Source organism: Solanum stenotomum, chromosome 12 (genome assembly GCF_019186545.1).
Source record: "Solanum stenotomum isolate F172 chromosome 12, ASM1918654v1, whole genome shotgun sequence".
Taxonomy (NCBI): domain Eukaryota; kingdom Viridiplantae; phylum Streptophyta; class Magnoliopsida; order Solanales; family Solanaceae; genus Solanum; species Solanum stenotomum.
The window spans coordinates 3,523,570-3,544,582 of record NC_064293.1 but is presented as its reverse complement, the minus strand read 5'-3'; the positions used below and the strand labels follow the sequence as shown (position 1 = coordinate 3,544,582).

At 36.2% G+C, this 21,013-nt stretch overlaps 2 pseudogenes; one reads left to right on the top strand and one right to left on the bottom strand.

The window, feature by feature from the left end:
• Positions 1 to 1,497: 1,497 nt before the first annotated feature.
• Positions 1,498 to 16,083, top strand: LOC125846997 (SEC12-like protein 1; annotated as a pseudogene).
• Positions 16,084 to 16,944: 861 nt separating this feature from the next.
• Positions 16,945 to 18,075, bottom strand: LOC125846996 (uncharacterized; annotated as a pseudogene).
• Between the last annotated feature and the right edge of the window lie 2,938 nt (positions 18,076 to 21,013).

Sequence of the window (21,013 nt, the reverse complement as noted above, 5' to 3'; positions counted from 1 at the left end):
CATAATAGATCAATGTCAAAGAAGTTAAGAGTCAAGTCTAGAAGTTAAGAAGCAAGTCAAAGCAAAGTTTATTTAAGATTTCAAGAGTCTTTAACAGTGTTTTAACTTCGTTTTAAGTCTCAAGTTTTCAAGGTAAGTAAAGAGTAAAGAATTGAGGTCATTTCTCAAAAGTTATAAGGGAACTAAGTATTTCCTAAGAGTTTATAAATGTTTTTACATATTTGAGGAAGAAAAGGGGAGCATCGATTCCAAGAGAGACTTAGGGCTAAACTTTGAGCAATTATCTCAAACTAAAGAAATATGTAATTAAAACACCTATCAACTAAAGTTTATTTTTGGGAGTAGTATTGAGCACCGAATTTGGGGCGCGAGTTCATATTAATTCAAATCTCTATAAGAACCATGTAGCTAACATGGGATTTAATGAGTCATACTTTTTAGATGATCACATAAGTTAAGCTAGTGGATCCACTAAGTCAAGTAAGGTCCTATATCACGGTGAGGTATAGGATGGTCCTTGGGCAACATGAGGTAAAACGTTGTACCATCACTAGGGCTCATAGTGGTGGTTGTCGGTTAAAGAATCTCCCACAAAATTTATATTACTTTTATATATAAGTAAAGTTGAGTTTATTATTGCTTTATCTTTAACGAACTAAGTTGTTTACACTGTTTTACAAGCTTTATATATATATAAATTGCATGTGTTTTATTGCTTTATATTGAGTTCAGTTATTCATGAGTTGTACAGAGCCAAGGTAAGTGTCCCTTTTTTACTCCTTTCAAGCTTAACTTGTTGTTTAAGCATTCCAACTAGCATACTCGTACATTCAATATACTGATGCCAGTTGGCCTGCATCTTATTATGATGCAGACGCAGGTAACCAGGATCAGCATCCAACGCTCCGTTGATCTAGTCGAGCACTCCAGAGTTAGTGGTGAGCCTCCTTGCATTCCAAAGGTCTCTTTTATTCGCTTTTCCTAATTTTTTTTCTTTATTAGGATGTTGTGGGTTCTGTCCCAACATCCATCTCAGTATTATAGAAGCTTCACAGATAGTCGGACAGTAGTTATGAGTCTCTCATATATGTATTTACAAATATTCTATTTTGAAACATAAGTTGCCATTTTGGCCAGAATTTATCATTTAAACTATTTTATGAACTTATATTGTGTTGAGTTATGTCTTCTGTTGAGTTAAGTAGCCAGCCAAGGGTTCACTTGGGGACAACAATGGTCTCCGAGTGTCGGCCACATCCAAGGTATAGACTCGGGGGTTGAGAAACTTGGTATCAGAGCACAGAGTTCAGGAGTGCTAGGGAGTCTATGAAGCCGTGTCCATATAGTCATAGTTATCGATGTGAAGCGCGCCACATCTATAATTAGGAGACTGCAACATTTAGGAAATTCTTCACTTCCTTCATATCCATCTCGTGCGTTAGCGTTTATCTCTAGAAGTTTCCATCTAATTCGTGCTTGTGCGTGTTTCAGATAACCATGACTCCACGAAGAGCAGCACGAGGTCGTCTAGCTAGGAGAAATTTTGAACCACAAGAGCAAGGGGTACCTAATGCACCAAACGTGCAACCTCAAGGCGAGGTCACTAATATCGAATTTCGTAAGGCCATCCAGATGTTGAGCCAAGCTGTGACTAACCAGTTTGGGCAGCCAAGAGGACCAAGGCAAGATGAGGCTGAAACTTCAAGAATTCGCGAATTCTTGAGCATGAATCCTCCAAGTTTCACTGGTTCGGTCACTACTTAGGATCCAAAAAATTTTGTTGAGGAATTAAAGAAGGTATTTGAGGTGATGTGTGTTGCTGATGCTAGAAGGGTGGAACTAGCTGTATATCAACTGAAGGATGTTGCTAGAACATGGTTCCATCAGTGGAAATAGGGTAGACCTGAGGATGCACCACTTGCTAGTTGGGCTTGTTTCGAAGAAGCCTTCTTGGGGAGTTTCTTTCCCTGAGAATTGAAGGAGGCTAAGGTACGAGAATTTCTTACATTGAAATATAATTCCTTGAGTGTGCATGAGTATGGGTTGAAGTTCACCCACATGTCCTGCTATGCTTCTGAAATGGTTAAGGATATGAGGAGCATAATGAGCTTGTTTGTTGCTGGTTTGGGTCGTTTATCGAGCAAAGAGTGTAGGGCTGCGATGCTGATAGGCGACATGAACATCTCTAGGCTGATGGTTTATGTTCAGCAGGTTTAAGAGGAAAAGTTGAGGGATAAGAAAGAGCATAGAAGTAAGAAAGCAAAGACTGAGAATAAGTCTGGGCAATAGAAGGGTAGTGTGAATCGTTCGTCTTTTCAGAAGGAAAAGGGACCAGCACCATCATCTGCTAGTGCACATGCACCCAGAAACAGACGTGACTATAATTGACAGAATTTGCAGGCTTGAGGTGTAAATCAGCACAGTCCCGAGGTAGTGTGGCACAAAGAGGTAGTTTGACTCCTGTATGTGCTAGATATGGTAAAACCCACCCAGGTAAATGTCGTGATAGCCAGACATGTTGTTTTAAGTGAGGACAAGAGGGTCACTTCACGAAAGAGTGCCCTAAGAATAGGCAAGGTAGTGGAAATCTAGGCAATAGAGCCTAATCTTCAACAATTGCACCACCAGACAGGGCGGCACCTAGAGGAGCTACTTCTGGTATTGGCGGAGGAGCAAACCGCCTCTATGCAATCACCAGTCGCCATGAGTAAGAGAACTCTCTAGATGTTGTCATTGGTATGATCAAAGTCTTTACTTTTGATTTTTATGCTTTGCTAGACCCAGGATCAAGTTTGTCTTTTGTAACTCCTTATGTTGCAAATAAGTTTGAGACTCTTCCTGAGAAACTGTGTGAACCCTTCTGTGTTTCTACACCTGTTGGGGAGTCTATTCTAGCTAAATGAGTCTATCATGATTGTATTATTTCCATCAATCACAAAGATACCATGGATGATCTAGTTGAGGTAGACATGGTAGATTTTGATGTCATTCTAGGTATGGACTGGCTTCATGCCTGTTATGCCTCCATAGAATGCAGAACTCGAATTGTCAAGTTTCTAATTCCTAATGAGCCAGTCATAGAGTGGAGTAGTAGTTCAGCAATGCCTAAGGGTCGTTTCATTTCTACTTTAAGGAGAGAAAGTTAGTTTCGAAGGGTTGTATCTATCACTTAGTCTGATTTAATGACTCAAGTGTTGAGGTACCTCTCATTCAGTCAGTTCCCATAGTAAGAGAGTTTCCAGAAGTCTTTCTTGATGATATACCCTAAGTCCCTCCGGAGAGAGAAGTAGACTTCGGTATAGACATCATTCTAGATACTCGTCCTATTTCAATTCCTCTATATAGAATGGCACCAACAGAGTTGAAAGAGTTGAAGGAGCAATGGAAAGATATCCTAGATAAAGGTTTCATTCGACCAAGTGTCTCACCTAGGGGCGCTCCGGTCTTATTCGTGAGAAAGAAAGATGGTTCACTTAGGATGTGTATAGACTACCATCAGTTGAACAAGGTTACCATCAAGAATAAGTATCCTCTTCCAAGGATAAATGATTTATTTGATTAACTTCAGGGTGCCACCTGTCTTTCAAAAATTGACCTCAAATTAGGCTACCATCAGTTGATAGTTAGGGAATGTGTTATTCCAAAGACAACAATCAGGACTAGATATGGTCATTATTAGTTCTTGGTCATGTCCTTTGGTTTGACCAATTATGGATCTTATGAACAGAGTCTTCAAACCTTATTTAGATATGTTTGTTATCTTCTTCATTGATGACATACTAATCTATTCAAGGAATGAAGAAGATCATGCTAGTCATCTCAGAATAGTTCTTCAGACCTTGAAGGATAGAGAGTTGTATGCCAAATTCTCCAAGTGTGAATTTTGGTTTGAGTCTGTGATATTCTCGGGTCATATTATTTCCGGTGATTGTATTAGAGTTGATACTCAGAAAATTGAGGCAGTGCCGAATTGGCCTAGACCCACATCTCCAATTGATATTAGGAGTTTCTTAGGCTTGGCTGGCTATTATAGGAGATTTGTTGAGGGTTTATCGTCCATTCGTCTCCTTTGATGAAGTTGACTCAGAAAACAACGAAGTTTCAATGGTCTGAAACTGTGAGAAAAGCTCTCTGGAAATGAAGAAGAGGTTGACTAGTGCCCCCGTTTTGAACTTACTAGAGGGTACTCACAGTTTTGTGGTGTATTGTGATGCATCTAGAGTTGGCTTCGGTTGTGTCCTAATGCAGAATGGTAAGATGATAGCTTATGCTTCCAGACAGTTGCAGGTTCATGAGAAGAACTATCCAATCCATGACTTAGAGTTTGCTGCGGTAGTCTTCGCTTTGACGATTTGGCATCACTAGTTGTATGGTGTTCATGTTGATGTATTCACTGATCACAGGAGCTTACAATATATATTCACTCAGAAAGAACTCAATCTCAGACAAATGAGGTGGTTAGAGTTGCTCAAGGATTATGACATGAGTATTCTCTACCACCAAGGTAAGGCTAATGTGGTTGTTGATGCTTTAAGCAGGTTATACATGGGCAGTACCACCCACATTGAGGAAGATAAAAAAGGAGTTAGCCAAAGATGTGCACAAACTTGCAGGCCTGGGAGTCAGACTTATGGATTCCACACAAGGATGAATAGAGGTGACGAACGGGGCTGAATCATCACTTGTGTCAGAGGTGAAGGAAAAGCAGGACCAAGACCCCATTTTGCTTGACTTGAAGGCAAATCTTCAAAAACAGAGAGTATTAGCTTTCACACAAGGGGGAGATGGTGTGTTAAAATACCAAGGTAGATTGTATGTACCAATGGTGGATGAACTCCAAGAGAGGATCATGGAGGAAACTCATAGCTCCAGATATTTCATCCATCCTGGTTCCACCAAATGTACCGTGATTTTAGAGAGGTATATTAGTGGAATGGTATGAAGAAGCATATGCAGAGTTTGTTGCCAAATGTCTGAATTGCCAGCAAGTGAAACTTTAACACCAACGGCCTGGTGGTTTGGCGCAGAATATAGAACTTCCAGAATGGAAGTGGGAGATGATTAATATGGACTTCATCACAAGTTTGCGGTCTCGCAGACAATATGATTCCATTAGGGTGATTGTAGACAGAATGACTAAATCTGCCCATTTTCTACCGGTAAAAACTACCCACTCAACAGAACATTATGCCAAGTTGTATATCCAAGAAGTGGTAAGACTTCATGGGGCTCCGGTCTCCATTATTTTAGATAGAGGTGCCCATTTTACAGCACAGTTTTTTGGAAATCATTCCAGAAAGGTTTGGGCTCAAAGGTGAACTTGAGCATTGCCTTTCATCCTCAAACTGACGGGCAAGCAGAGCGCACTATTCAAACCTTAGAGGATATGTTAAGGGCTTGTGTGGTTGATTTCAAAGGAAATTGGAATGATCACTTACCTCTCATTGAGTTTACTTACAACAACAATTACCACTCCAACATCCAAATGGCTCCATATGGAGCTCTTTATGGGAGAAGATGCAGATCTCCTATTGGATGGTTTGAAGTTGGTGAAGCAGGGTTGATAGAACCAGATTTAGTTCATCAAGTTATGGAGAAGGTGAAAGTAATTCAAGTGAGATTGAAAACAACAAAGAGTTGTCAGAAATCGTACACTGATGTTAGGAGAATGGTGTTAGAGTTTGAAGTAGATGATTGAGTATATTTGAAAGTTTCACCCATGAAGGGTTTTATGAGGTTTGGTAAGAAGGGGAAGCTTAGTCCCCGGTATATTGGACCTTATCGCATAGCTAAGAGGATTGGCAGTGTAGCTTATGAGTTGGAGCTACCATATGAATTAGCAGCGATTCATTCGGTATTTTGCATCTCTATGTTAAAGAAGTGCATGGGAAATCCTTCATTGATAGTACCAGCTTAAAATGTTGGGATTAAGGATAATTTATCTTATGAGGAGATTTCGGTCCAGATTTTAGATCACCAAGTTCACAAGTTTAGAACAAAGGAGGTTGCTTCAGTCAAAGTCCTTTGGAGGAACCAATTTGTTGTGGAAGCTACTTGGGAAGCTGAAGAAGATATGAAGAAAATATAACCACATCTCTTTGAATCCGGAGGGAATGCAGATCAAGGTACTAATTCTCTTCTTAGTACTAGCTAAATTATGAGTATGCATGTTGTTACTAGTTTTTTTCTTGCTAAGTGTTGAATTTGATGTTACTACCCTTAACTTAGTGAAATAAAGCTCATTCAAGGACGAATGCTCCCAAGGAGGAGATATTGTAACATCTCGNATAGCCACATCTCTTTGAATCCGGAGGGAATGCAGATCAAGGTACTAATTCTCTTCTTAGTACTAGCTAAATTATGAGTATGCATGTTGTTACTAGTTTTTTTCTTGCTAAGTGTTGAATTTGATGTTACTACCCTTAACTTAGTGAAATAAAGCTCATTCAAGGACGAATGCTCCCAAGGAGGAGATATTGTAACATCTCGCTCTTAAAAACTACTAGAAATAGTTTAAAAATCTGAAAAATATTCATTTTTGGAAAGCATGTGGAAATTTAGAAATTGTTATCTAGGTTAAGAAAGTTATTTTGGTCATTTTCAAACGACCATAACTCCTAGCTCAGAATGAGTTAGGAGTAGTTCTTGATATGTTTGGGAAGCCCTTGGGAAGATCTTTCCAACGCCGCCAAGTTTGCATGATTTCGGCATCGTATGAATGGGAAATGCCTTTCGGAAGTTGGGCTGTTGGATTTAGGAAAGTCCAAATCCGAATTTAGGGAAGGGAAAAGTAGTCTTTGCTCTAATTAATTTCATAATTCATTTTTAGGGATTTATTGGGGTAAAAGCAAAACTTAATTCAGTTTTGGAAAATTAGAATACGCATAGGGCTTTGAGAAAAGAGAAAAGAAGAAAGAATTGGAGAAAAGCCAAGATTTCGCCAAGAACGTCAAGCGTTTGAAGTGGAATTCGTTGGGGGTGATCTCTATTAAGGTATGTAAGATCTTTTAGTAATGGGTTAGTTCATCCACACACCAACTTTTTTCAATTCAGCGATTTTGGGTTGTTTACATGCTAAAAAGTGAAGTCTTGAAGGACGTCGTTAAGTTCTTGATTGGTTGTGTTGTTGAAGTTTCTTGTTGATTTGATGCATGTTTCCGGGATGTTTTTCGAGTTAGATTGGTTGTGTATTGAGGGTAAAGTAGATCCTAAGTGTTTGGGAAAGGAACTAGGGAGGATTGAAGGGTTTAAAGATGAAAAACAGAGAAGAAAATTGTCAAAAAACTGGGGAAGGGGGTGGGTCGTCGCGCTAGCCAGCGAGCCCCAAAAGGGTCTCTGAAGTGCACCCCTTGGGGCAACACGCCAGCCAGCGAGCCCCAGCTGGTCCTCTGAAGTTTGAGGGCTGGCTCCCCGCACCTCTCAAAGTTCCAAGGACACCAGTTCTCCCCATTTGTTCCCCACCTTTCGTACTAGTTCCTAAGTGATGTACCTATGTTTCCTAGTTGATTCTAACACTCTAAGGTACATCTAAACATCATGAAATCATCCATAAACATGAGATCATGAACCTTGAATCCATAATCCAATTCAAGGAAAGTTAAGATCAAAGTCAAAGAAGTTAAGAGTCAAATCTAGAAGTTAAGAAGCAAGTCAAAGCAAAATTTCTTAAAGNATCATGAACCTTGAATCCATAATCCAATTCAAGGAAAGTTAAGATCAAAGTCAAAGAAGTTAAGAGTCAAATCTAGAAGTTAAGAAGCAAGTTAAAGCAAAATTTCTTAAAGATTTCAAGAGTCTTTAACAATGTTGTAACTTCGTTTTAAGACTCAAGTTTTCATGGTAAGCAAATTGTAAAGGTTTGAGGTCATTTCTAAAAAGTTATAAGGGAACTAAGTATTTCCTAAGAGTCTATAAATGTTTTTACACATTTGAGCAAGAAAAAAGGAACATTGATTCCAAGAGAGCCTTTGGGCTAAACTTTGAGCAATTATCTCAAACTAAAGAAAGAGGTGTTTAAAACACATATGAGCTAAAGTATATTTTTGGGAGTAGTACTGAGCACCGAATTGGGGGCGCGAGTTCATATTAACTCAACTCTCCATAAGAACGATGTAGCCAACATGGGATTTAACGGGTCATACTTTTTAGATGATCACGTAAGTTAAGCTAGTGGATCCACTAAGTTAAGTAAGGTCCTATATCACGGCGAGGTATAGAATGGTCCTTGGGTAACGTGAAGTAAAATGTTGTACCATCCCTAGGCCTCATAGTGGTGGTTGTCGGTTAAAGAATCTCCCACAAAAGTTATATTACTTTATATATAAGTAAAGTTGAGTTTGTTATTGCTTTATCTATAACGAACTAAGTTATTTACACTGTTTTACAAGCTTTATATATATATATATATTGCATGTGTTTAATTGCTTTATATTGAGTTCAGTTATTCATGAGTTGTACAGAGCCAAGGTAAGTGTCCCTTCTTACTCCTCTCAAGCTTAAGTTGTTGTTTAAGCATTCCAACTCGCATACTCGTACATTCAATGGACTGATGCCAGTTGGCCTGCATCTTATTATGATGCAGACGCAGGTAACCAGGATCAGCATCCAATGCTCCATTGATCTAGTCAAGCACTCCAGAATCAGTGGTGAGCCTCCTTGCACTCCGAAGGTATCTTTTATTCGCTTTTCCTAGTTTTTTTTCTTTATTAGGATGTTGTGGGTTCTGTCCCAACATTCATCTCAGTATTATAGAGGTTTCAGAGACAGTTGGACAGTAGTTATGAGTCTCTCATCTATGTATTTACAAATATTCTATTTTGAAACATAAGTTGCCATTTTGGCCAAAATTTATCATTTAAATTATTTTATGAACTTATATTGTGTTGAGTTAAGTAGTCAGGCTAAGGGTTCGCTTAGGGCCAGCAATGGTCTTCGAGTGTTGGCCATGTCCAGGGTGTAGACTCGGGGTGTGAGAATATTAATTTAATTTTTGAGGTGTTTCACACCTTTTAAGAAAAGTAGATTAAGACATAAATTGAAACTAGTTTTCCATTTTTACCCTTATTAATTATTGTTAAATTTATAATTAAAATAACTAAATATTAATTAATCACTAATTCCAATACTAACTAATGTAAGGTAAAATTGGAAGAACATTCTAAAAGTAGTCTTGAAAACTGAACAATTACATTATTTTGAAAAATAAACAATGCCTCAATAATTAAATTAATAGAGAATGGAGGGAGTAATCATTTAAAAAACCTCAACATTTTTTCCGATGGTGATGTATTTGTGGAAAATGCGCATCTGGTGGTGATTGGAAAGTCGGTCGGAACTTGTTCTTCGCTCGAGATTTTCTCCATTAATTCCGAGAATACTTCTCTTTCTTCTTCTCCCAAGGTACCCTTTTCTTGTTTTCATTAAATAATTTTTGAATTTGCTGTTTACTGAACCCAGTACTTATAAGTTGTAATTAGTATAAATAGATGAGTTTTTTAGTTGTGGGGGTGCTACATTTACTATGATTTGTGTGATTTTTTGCTGATTGTGGTGAAATTTGAACTTTTTTTTTGTGGGTGTTGGTTATTAGGCGACATATTTGTTCGAGGAAGGTGAAGAGCCAGTGAGGATTGCGGTACATCCAAATAGGGATGATTTTGTGTGCTCCACCACTACTGGTTGCAATTAAATATTGAAACCCTTTTCGATTTTAATTCTTAGTTATTCTAGAAGTTGGGTTTTTACTGTTTTTGTTGTGAAAAAGATTTGATTTTTTGGTAGTTGGTAGTTTGTTAAGCAAGATGTGAATGAGTTTAGTGCCTTGTGATTTCGAATTGTTGATTTTGGCTTTGTTTGTATATTGATAGAAGATTATTAATGCATGATTTTGCTGTTGTGATTCATGAAATGGATGATTGGTGATTGTGTTACTGCGCACTAGGTAAACAGGACGAGTACTGTTAGTCGATGAGTATTATTATGATATGTTTCATGTAGAAACCTTGTGAGTTAGTTTTCTTTACCTAAAAAGTGTTGGTATGCTCTGTTAAATATTCCTTGTGTAAGTATAATTAGTCCAGAGGGAGTCCATATCTTGAGTGAACCTCAAGGTCATGCCAACCTGGAATTAATTTTTTCTTATGGACGGCCCCTTTTTAAGACCTAATCTAGGCATTAGCCATTTAAAAAGATGGATTTAGGCTTCGGAGGTAGATCAGAAACCTCAGTGAAGGTCACTGAACGTGAGCATGATATGTGACAGGGGAAGATTTTAATTTGGCATCAATAGTATATATTGGTAAGAACATCTTGGGACCTGATTGCTACTGATGCGAGTAGCAATGGTTGGATGATCCTAAATGTTGCATTCATGATTTTTCATCTATTGATAAAATAAAATATTCCATTATGTATATATTTTGTGTGCTCCACCACTATTGGTTGCAAGTAATTATTTAAACCCTTTTCGATTTTAATTCTTAGTTATTCTGGTAGTTGGGTTTTTACTACTTTTGTTGTGAAAAAGATTTGATATTTTTGGTAGTTGGTAGTTTGTTAAGCAAGATATGAATGAGTTTAATGCCTTGTGATTCCAAACTGTTGATTTTGGCTTTGTTTGTATATTGATAGAAGATTATTAATGCATGATTTTGTTGTTGTGATAGTGATTGTGTTACTACGCGATAGGTAAACAAGACGAGTACCGTTGGTCGATGAGTATTATTATGATATGTTTTCATGTAGAAACCTTGTGAGTTTGTTTTCTTGACCTAAAAAGTGTTGGTCTGCTCTGTTAACTATTCCCTGTGTAAGTAATTAATTAGTCCAGAGGGAATCCGGATCTTGAGTGAACCTCAAGGTCATGCCAGCCTGGAGTTAATTTTTTCTTATGGACAACCCCTTTTTAAGACCTAATCTAGGCATTAGCCATTTAAAAAGATGGATTTAGGTTTCGGAGGTAGATCAGAAACCTCAGTGAAGGTCACTGAACCTGAGCATGTTATGTGATAGGGGAAGATTATAATTTGGCATCATTAGTATATGTTGGTAAGAACATCTCGGGACCTGATTTCTAGTGATACGAGTAACAATGGTTGGACGATCCTAAATGTTGCATTCATGATTTTTCATCTATTGATAAAATAAAAAATTCCATTATGTATATATTTCCATAAAAGTTCAACACAGTACTATCTTCCTGTGTGGACATGTGTCTTTGCAACTCTCAATTGTGCTGACCCGCTTTTGAAGCAAAGGTTTTTCAGGTCCAGGTCTTGTTTTGGCTGATAGTTACCTTTTCACATTACTGATCAAGTTTGTTACCCAACAAAGGACCATACAGTTGACTAGTCTGAGTTTTTAATATGATTATTGTCTTGCTTTTTATTTATTTCTTAGCCTGGGAAGACGATTTATTGTTTGTTGTTTCCTGCACGTTGTTTGAGTTATATGGTCATGAAGATAATATAAAATTTGTGTGCAAGGAGTTTCCTCTCCAAGATGTTGGTCCACAAAAATGCATGGCCTTTAGTGTTGATGGCTCCAAATTAGCCACAGGCAGAGTTGTAAGCAATTTTGTGAAAACCTATGTCTCTTATATTTCATGAGGATATTGCCTTGTTATCCTGATTTTGTATTACTTTGAATCTTGAAGGATGGACATTTTAGACTTTTTGAGTGGCCAACCATGCACATTATTGTGGATGAACCTAAAGCTCACAAGTCTTTCAGAGACATGGATTTCAGGTATAGTTAGCTTTACTCAGATTATAGTTGTACATAATCCTCCGTTATGTGAGAATTTACCTGATATGAGCTCTGGGGACCTATAATCTCTAGTGTCTGTGCACTTTCGTTGATTAGTCATACATCTTGTTCTCTTACTTTTCTTACACTTTAGTGTTGAAAGCGTCAATTATATTCTAAAGAAACTAAGTGATGGAAAAAATGAAGTGAAGGATCTTAGTCTTGTGTCTTTTAACAATTCTGATGTAGATTTTTCACTTTAAAGATCAGAATATAATGCTTTTATCATCCAATTATAGTCCCATGTAGGTTTTATCTTTTTGGTTCATCTGTTAGGCATCACACCAGGTTGTCAAATTGTTGTTGTTGCTCTGTGTGATCTTATCTGAGTGTTTAAAGTAGTTTGTTCTCGTGTGGAATTGAAAGTGAATAAGGAGACAAACGGTGACCTAATTTGCAGGCTTATATCTTGGAGGAGAATATTATGCGATGTAAAGCTACATTAACTGAATTTGGATACAGAATTATACTTTATCCATTATTGGTTATATTTAAGAAGTGAGAAATGTCATAGAAGAACTAAACATGTTGATATTTCAAGAACGATACATTCCCAATCAAGAAACCCTAATACATGCATTTATTCATGGATTTGCATTCATGCTATACTCTTTGAGTTTTGAAGTGTGAATCTGATTTTTGAATATGATCATGAAATCTTCCTAGAAAAAAAGTTTCAAAAGATTGAAGAGTCTTTAATTTACTGTGCCTCTTATTGCAGTTGCAGAAATGATACTTATCCATGGATTATGGAATCTTAAGAATTATTGTTCCTATGATTTTATTGATCAAGATTTTTGTGTCTTTTCCTATTTTTATATATACACATCTTAGATTCAGAGTTCTTAGCTTCCACGTCCACAGATGGTGCCACAAGAATATGGAACACAAAGGGACGGTGTTCCAGTAACTTTGTCACGAAATGCAGTAAGTTCTGAATAATATGATGTCTTACCTGTTAGACAATTGGTTATCTATTTTTATGTTGATGTTATAATATCCTGTCTTCCACGTTGCAGGATGAGAATATTGAGCTCTACAGGTTCTCTAAAGATGGGACAAAACCGTTTTTGTTCACTACTGTTCAGAAAGGTATTCTAAAGTCTTGCTTTAGTTAATGATGTTATTAATTGAGATTGTGTAATTTTTCTTATTGAAAACATTGTGTAACTATCCAAACATGTGTCAATAAAACAGGCAATAAGACATTGTTTGCGGTTTGGGACATTAGTACATTCAAGAATATTGGACATAAAAGCCTGTATAATAAGCCAGCTTCCATTATGACAATTGGTTTGGATGGGAAATATCTCGCATTGTAAGATTATCCTTTTGTGTCTCCTAGTAATGTTGAATTTTAATTACCATCATCTTTACTATCCAATACTTTCCTTATATATGCATTGTTGAAGCTAAAAGAATTTGACATCAATCTTGCAATTGTGAATCTTTGTTAAAGTAATTTTTTTACATGGATGTTGAATAAATCATTGAGTTAATTTGACATTTGAAGTTTAATGGCCAAAATGAGGCATAAAGGGGACCTAAAATATAGTAGCATCTGGTTCCTATTCCCCTTCCAGTTGGAGTTTGTATAAGATTCCATCAAATTAATTTGAAGTGTACTCATCGTTCAAAAATACCATGTATTTTTTTGAACTTTTTGCATGAATTAAGTTCTTTTGCTACTCTTGACTTGTCTTCATTTTGATGAATGTCTCCCCTCCCATACCTGGGTTTTGGTGTTATACATCTAGGGGTGGCAATGGGGCGGGGGGTTGAACCTTTAACCCACATAATTTTCAACTCGCCTCTTCCCGGTGAAGATATTTTTTTCCATTTTGTTATATTTAGGTAATACAAAATTAGTGTCATATAATAGGTAATATTATTTATTTTAGCTTCTCAAATTAGATTCACTTGCCTTTTTTTTTTCCGTAACCACAACACAAAACAAACTATGACCGAAGTTCTAGGAACACACCTTTCCTATATGGGGGTCCTATTACCCCTTTGAACCATTTTAAAGTGTTATAAATACACCCTTCTGTGCTGAGGTGGTACAAAGAGTGTTCTCACTCACTCAGAGGCATGTTAGGGGTGAAAAAAAGTTAAAATATAATTACTTTGGACACTTAATTAATTAACATTAAAACTTAAGTAGATATATTTTTAATTATTTTCCTTTCTTTCTTTGTGAAATAGAGTCAAATTCTATTTTTTTTCATTTTCTAGAACTAAAATTGATTTTTTCACATGCTCACCACGTACAGAAGTCGCCGATGAATTTTTTCCGACGTTTTCCCATCCATTTATTCTACTAAATTGTCTTCCTCTTTTTCACACACATACTCCATTAAGGGGAAACCTTCACTCCACCAGAAAAAGTGGAATCCTTTTTATCACGTTTAAGGGTGTGTTTATTATACTTTAAAATAGTTCAGGGTGGTAATATAGTATATAGGGTGGTAAGTAATAGGGTAAATATAAAGTGTCCCTGGAACTTCGATCGTAGTTCAATAGGGTACTTATGCCTTTTCCCTCATTAAAAGCTGATAGAAATGGTGTAGATGGTGAAAGATTACTATACCAATCAGTTTAGAAGAGTTGCTCTTTCAAACAGTGTGTGGTTTTTTTATCCCTAAGAAAATTTAAATTTTAGTATCTAAACTATAAAAGGAAAGCAGATAGTTATTTACTTCTTTTCCATTTTGTTCTTGTTTTGACTTGACTGTACATTTATGTGCTCATTTCTGAACACAACAAATCAGAAACAAATAGAAGCATAAAACATAAAAAGAACTAAAGAATAAGTTTCAGATCAAAATTTAATGATCAAGAATAATATTTTTAAATCAAAATTTCAGACTAAGAATATTTCCAAAAGATCTGTGATATCCAGAATTTATATCTTGAAAGTTTGTTTGCTTATGTCATCGCTCAGAACTTCAACTTCAGACACCTATTTGTATCTCATCTCACCCACCCACCCCCCCTTTAAATTTTAAAAAGATTTGTTCCAACAACCCCCCGGATCCACATAAGCTGTAACCTGCTCCATTCCGCATATGTTTTAACAGCACCACCCCATTTGCATTCCTATCTGCTGCGGCGTTTAGTTTGTTGATGCATTGATCTGAATCTATGCTTGTTATTTAAATGCAGGGGAAGCAAAGATGGTGATGTATGTGTTATTGATGTTACAAAAATGGAGATCTCCTTTTTGCACAAGAGGTTGCACTTGGGTACTAACATTACTTCTTTGGAGTTTTGTCCTAGTGAAAGGTATGTGCAATTCTAGCTATAATTTTCTATGAAGTATTGACTCTCCGTCATTCGTCTTCTGTTCTGAAGCCTATGCCTTCTCTTTTAGAAGCCATGTTTTTCACGAAATTCTAAACAGTGTTAGCCTTGTTTTTTTTCTCCACAAGATATGTATGGAGAGATATAAGAGGAATTTGTAGTAGATGTAACTCATGACTGAAGGGTGAAAAGAAAATCTTTTGTGATGGTCTTATACGTAGTACATACGACTTTAGTGAAGCCAAGAACCTTTTATGAATATCTTTAGTGTATGAACTACTTTTGCATGCACCGATCACATTAACTGATTATTGAAGAAGACAAAAATTAACTTTGACTAAAAACCAACTTGGCGGCCTGATCTTTGGCTGCAAAATGTACACCATGAATGAGTGTATACTAAATTAGCTATTTGGTTAGTTATTTCGTAGCTAAGGCATATATATATATATATGGTTTACTAAATAATTTTAGATATCTTTTTGCCTGTTATATGTGAGCTAAGTTTAGCTTAGCTTCTCTTTTTTTAGTGTAGGTTTTCTTGCTCCACATTTTTCATATGTGAAGAACATAAATCCAGGTCTACTACTATTTTTGTTCAACTACAAAAATTGGGAGCTTTATGGTATCTATGAAGCTGCAAGCTCGGGAAAAAGGAATATCAATTCATATGGTTGCATGTTAGACGGTTCTGGAAGAATTGAATTTTCTGCACAGGTTTTATGTCATGTTTTCTACATATTTGGTTATGTTGATGTTTTCCTTTATATGCTTTCTTGTTTATAAATGAAGGTTCAGATACGTCCACGTCTACACTACACTGGAACTATGTTTAAGCCTATAATCCAGGATAACAATATCAATGATCAACATCATTTCATGTTTGAGCTAGATCAAGTTCAAGCTACTAATTTGATCTCCAAGTTCTCTTCTTGTGTATTGACACTAGAAAATTGGAGTCAATACACGAGATGAGAACTTGAATATCAGATTAGTCGCTTGAACACGATCTAGCTCAAACATGAAATGATGTTGATCATTGTAATAGTTATCCTGAATTATACACTTAAACAAAGTTTCCGCCAATGGTTTGCAGTGCAGACACAGACGTTTATGAACCTTCAATTATAAACAACAGAAAGCATAAAAAGAAAAGCATCAACACAACCAAATAAATCACATATGAAGAAAAGATGACATAAAACCTGTGTAGGTTATTCAATTCTTCCAAAACCGTCTAACGTCCAACCATATGGATTGATATTCATTTTTCCCGAGCTTGTAGCTGCATAGATATCATGAAGCTTCCGATTGTTGTAGTTGAACAAAAACCATGGTAGACCTGGATTTATGTTCTTCACATATGAAAAATGTGGAGCAGGCAAACCTATGCAAAAAAAGGAAAGTAAAACAAAATTCAACTCACATAGAGAAACCAGGTTCCCTTTTTGTGTGTTCCTCAATGATTTACTTAATGTTGTTAGAAAAAGAGTAGGGATAATATCCGCAGATCTACATTGTTTGACATGTGCCTCGAGTGTGTACTTGTTATAGTATGAGACTGAGTTAGCAGATGTTCATTGTATAATTACTCAAGCATAATATTATTAGTTTAGTAGCCAATTATTAAAGGAAATCATGATAATGCATCAACTTGATTCGACAAGACCAGGCTTTGGCCTTCACGAGTATGTATGCATCATCATATTCTAAGAGATCAAAGGAATCTCAAAGTAAGTAACAGAGAACCAAGTCCCCTATACAAGAACCATAGGTTAGTCCAGTAACTCCTGCTGCAGGTGCATCAATGATTGATAGATGTGTACCAGGTTCATTTTAAATGTTCCCTAAATTTGCATCATCAAAGGTGTTTGATGTCATGTCACATTCTTTTTTATCATCATTTTCAAGGACTTCACTGCCGCCTTGAAAATCCAAGAGCGAGAGGAAACTTTCTACCAATTTCAGTATTTTTTTGGAGCATGTACTATTCATGTACCAGGTTGACCTTTTCCCTCTCACCTTCACCTGAAACACTAGTGAAAGATTAGTCTTGGGAACCCAGATTAGCCTGGGCCTCTTTTTGTGAGTAAAAGGATGAATAAGATTTCTTCTAGCCCATAAAGGAAAATAAGAAAACCTTTTATTTGGAACTAGGTTTTTAACTGTTTCAGTCTTTTCCTTTTTGGTGAACTTAACATTTTTCGAAAAGGCCTCAAATAGAGCTTTACATTGATTCTTTAAATGACCTGAGTTTCCACAACGAGTGCATTAACTTTTAGACATGTTAATAGTGTGTGCTACAAGATTATTCTGTTTTCTAAAACCTATCCCACTTTGACTGGTGGTTTGCCTTTCTTGAATCTGAGCTAAAATTTCAGAGGACCTGGTCCATCTAAGATTTTGTTCCTGATCAAGTTTGGTATGATCAAGATATTCTTGTAGCAGCTTATTTCTTTCAGTTAAGGCCTGGCAATTTATGGTTAACTGTTTTAATTTTTCTTCCAGAGCTAGTTGAAGTTCTCTAGCAGAGTTTTTTCCCTTGTGACTTAACTCTGAGGTCTTAACCTGTACTTTTAATTTATTTTGAATACAGTGATTGTGTTTATCAAGATTGTCATATTCTTCTCTTAAAGATGTATAGTTTTCCTTCATTTGTTCTTTTTCAGAACTGATTGACTGATATGCATCTATAAGAGTACTCAATAGGGATTCTAGTTCTCTTTTAGAATATGAATCAATATTTACTTTAATGTGATGAAGACTTACCTTACTTTGTTTGTCATCTTTTTCATCATCCTCAGAATCTGTTTCAGCAATGAGTGCAAGAAAATCATATTTATTTGTTTGTTCTATTGCAAGTAGTGATTGATTTTAGAATCCTCCATCCTTAGATTCTTCTTCTGATGAGTCCCCCATAGTGGTGAAGGCCCTCTTCATTTAGAGATTAGCTTCTTGATTGGTCATTCGTCTGTTTGTGGGAATGTACTTATCATTCTTGATTTCTTTTACTTTCTTCGAACTGTTCCTCTTTTCCTCTATATCTTTTAATGGACACAACTTGATAAAGTGATCTGAACTTCCACACTTGTGACAGACTTGATCAATTGGATTTTCAATGGTTTTCTGAAAGTTCCTTCTTTGAAACACTTGTCCCTTTTTTAACATTCTTGAGAACCTTTTGGTCATTAGCACAATGTTTTTGTCCTCAAAATCTTCTGGTGTTGTGCCTTTAAGAACCATGTTCTTCTCCTTCCTTTTGCATCCAATTTCCTTTTGTTGTTTTTTCTTGAGTTCATAGGTCATGAGATTTCCTATGAGTTCATCCATAGCTAACTTATCTAGATCACGTGCTTCAGTAATTGCTTCTATTTTGCTTTTCCAAGACTCTAGACGAATATTCAAAAGTTTTCTGACTGCCTTCCCATTGGGAATTATTTCTCCTAGTGAGTAGATTTCATTAATGATAGCAGTGAACTTGGTGTGCATCTCTTGGATTGTTTCACCTTCTGCCATTCGAAACAATTCATATTGTCTGTTCAAATTATCAATTTTAGACTTCTTTCCCTGAGTTGTTCCTTCATGCGCAGTTTGCAAAGTTTCCCATATTGCTTTTGCATCTTGACATAATGAGATTCGATTGTATTCATTTGGATCTATTCCGCATATCAAGATCTTTTTTGCTTTAGCATTGTTTTGAATTGCAAGTTTATCCACAACATTACATTTTTTCTTATCCTTTGGTAATTGAGTGGTTCCATCAGTTCAATTTTTCATGGGTATGGTTGGACCATCTAACACGACTCCCCATAGGTCTGGATTTTCTCCTAGTATGTGATCCATCATGCGGTTTTTCCACCATCCATAATACTTTCCATTAAATAGTGGTGGTTGAGTTTGAGAAGCTCCTTCTTCTGGTGTAAGTGGTGCAGCCATTGATCATTTTTAAGATGTGAGTCTTTTAATGAAACGTCATGCTCTGATACCAATAGAAGAAACCTTACCCCTATACAACAACCAGGTTCTTGTAATTTCGTCGTAGCACATTAAAACATATATTTTATCGTGGAAACCTTCCTACCTCAAGAAAGTAAAAACCACACCACAATCTTATTCACTTCAAGATTCACGTCCTTTTGAGGATTACAACTCAAAAGGAACTAACTCTAGTACCTTTAACTCTCCAACGATTAACTATAATCAAACACTCAACTCTCCAAGAAGTCAAACTCACTTCTTGTTACAATTCTCTCATAATTCTCTCTTAACTCTAGCCCTAAGAAGTCAAACCCACTTCTTGTTACAATTCTCTCAAGACTCTACTCCCCAAGAAGTCAAACCCACTTCTTGTTACACAATCTAGGAATTATTACAACTCAATAATAAACATAGAAAAAATCAACAAATACTAATAACCCTAGACTTTAATTGACCAGACTTCAACATTCAATAGTACAGAGTGGAAGAGAACTCATTAACCTAGTCCTTGTGCTTCTGTGACGAAGCCTTGGGATTTTTCTCCAATGACTATTGCTCTCAAGATGATAAATTTCGTGAATATGCAATAGTTATTGTTCTGGCTATACTGGAAAATTCTTTCGATTTGTGTTTATGCAAAGATGATTGTTTTCCTTCAATGTATTGAACTTTTTATAGAGTTTTATTTGACTTCATCAACTTCTACAAGGAAAGGAATAACAGATCATTTTCTTTCTTGAACTTGTCTATATTTACTTCTTGCTTTATTTGACTTGAACTGTTACTTTTTTATTTCTTTCCTTATTTGATTGAATTGCTACTTCTTTATTTCTTTCCTTCTTTATTTATTTCCATATTTGTTTCCTTCTTTTCCTTCTTTATTTTTGCACTTTTTCTTCTTTGTCGCAATCTCTCATAATTGTACAGGTCCAGTAGTCAAGTCTGAGAACCTGGTTCACCTGATAGAGTACACATAAGACAACAAGTAGTGAACCATATTCACTTTATCAATCATCAAAACTACTTTATATGTTCTCCTACTTCCCAACATTCCCCCCTCCCTTTTGATGATGGTAAACAATGATTTGCACACATCAAGACTCTTTGTCAGTCATCAAAACTACAAACCATCAAGACTCTTTGTCAATCATCAAAATTACAAACTTCATGTTCTCTCATTCCCCAGCAATTTCCCCCTTTTTGATGATGATAAACTATGCATATTATGTTCCTAACCCGCATCATATAACTTTCCCCTTTTGGAATCATTGAAAACTAATAACCAAAGAACTCGATTAACATTCAATGAGTGCAATATCATTTTAACTCATGGCCACTTGGGCAACACTTACAAGTCCACTTCTGCTAACAATAAAGTAAGTTAATCTGAGGATATTAGCCATCTTAAACTCACATATAATCAAGATCTTCAATGAGAAACAAAATAAACAAATATGTACCATTTTAAGCCCTTAAAGCCTTTAATAAAAAACATATGATATCATGAGTATGAGACAGGCATAAGAACATCATAGAGTCAGAGAGTCTGAAAAAAATTGAGGACAAGGATTGGGACGAAGAAAACTAAAGTGAGGAGGAAAGGGATATTTACTGCCATTAATAATTATTTCAATATGCCCATTGTGCACCAGATCCTTCGTTCTAATTAGTTTTCTTAGATTGTGAAATTTCATCAAGAGCAACATGAGGTTCATCATCAGTTAAGCATAATCAAATTCAAGAAGACCATATGAGTATTCTCAAGCATTTGGACCAATAACAAATGAGTTATGAAGCTTTTTTTTTTTAACTTTTCATTTTTCATTTTAACTCTACTCCATAACATTTTCACTCATCCATGGCCTTTTTTTTTGGTAGCCTTTTTCTTGATGACATTTCGAAGGAGTACCAAATATAAGTTAGAGGT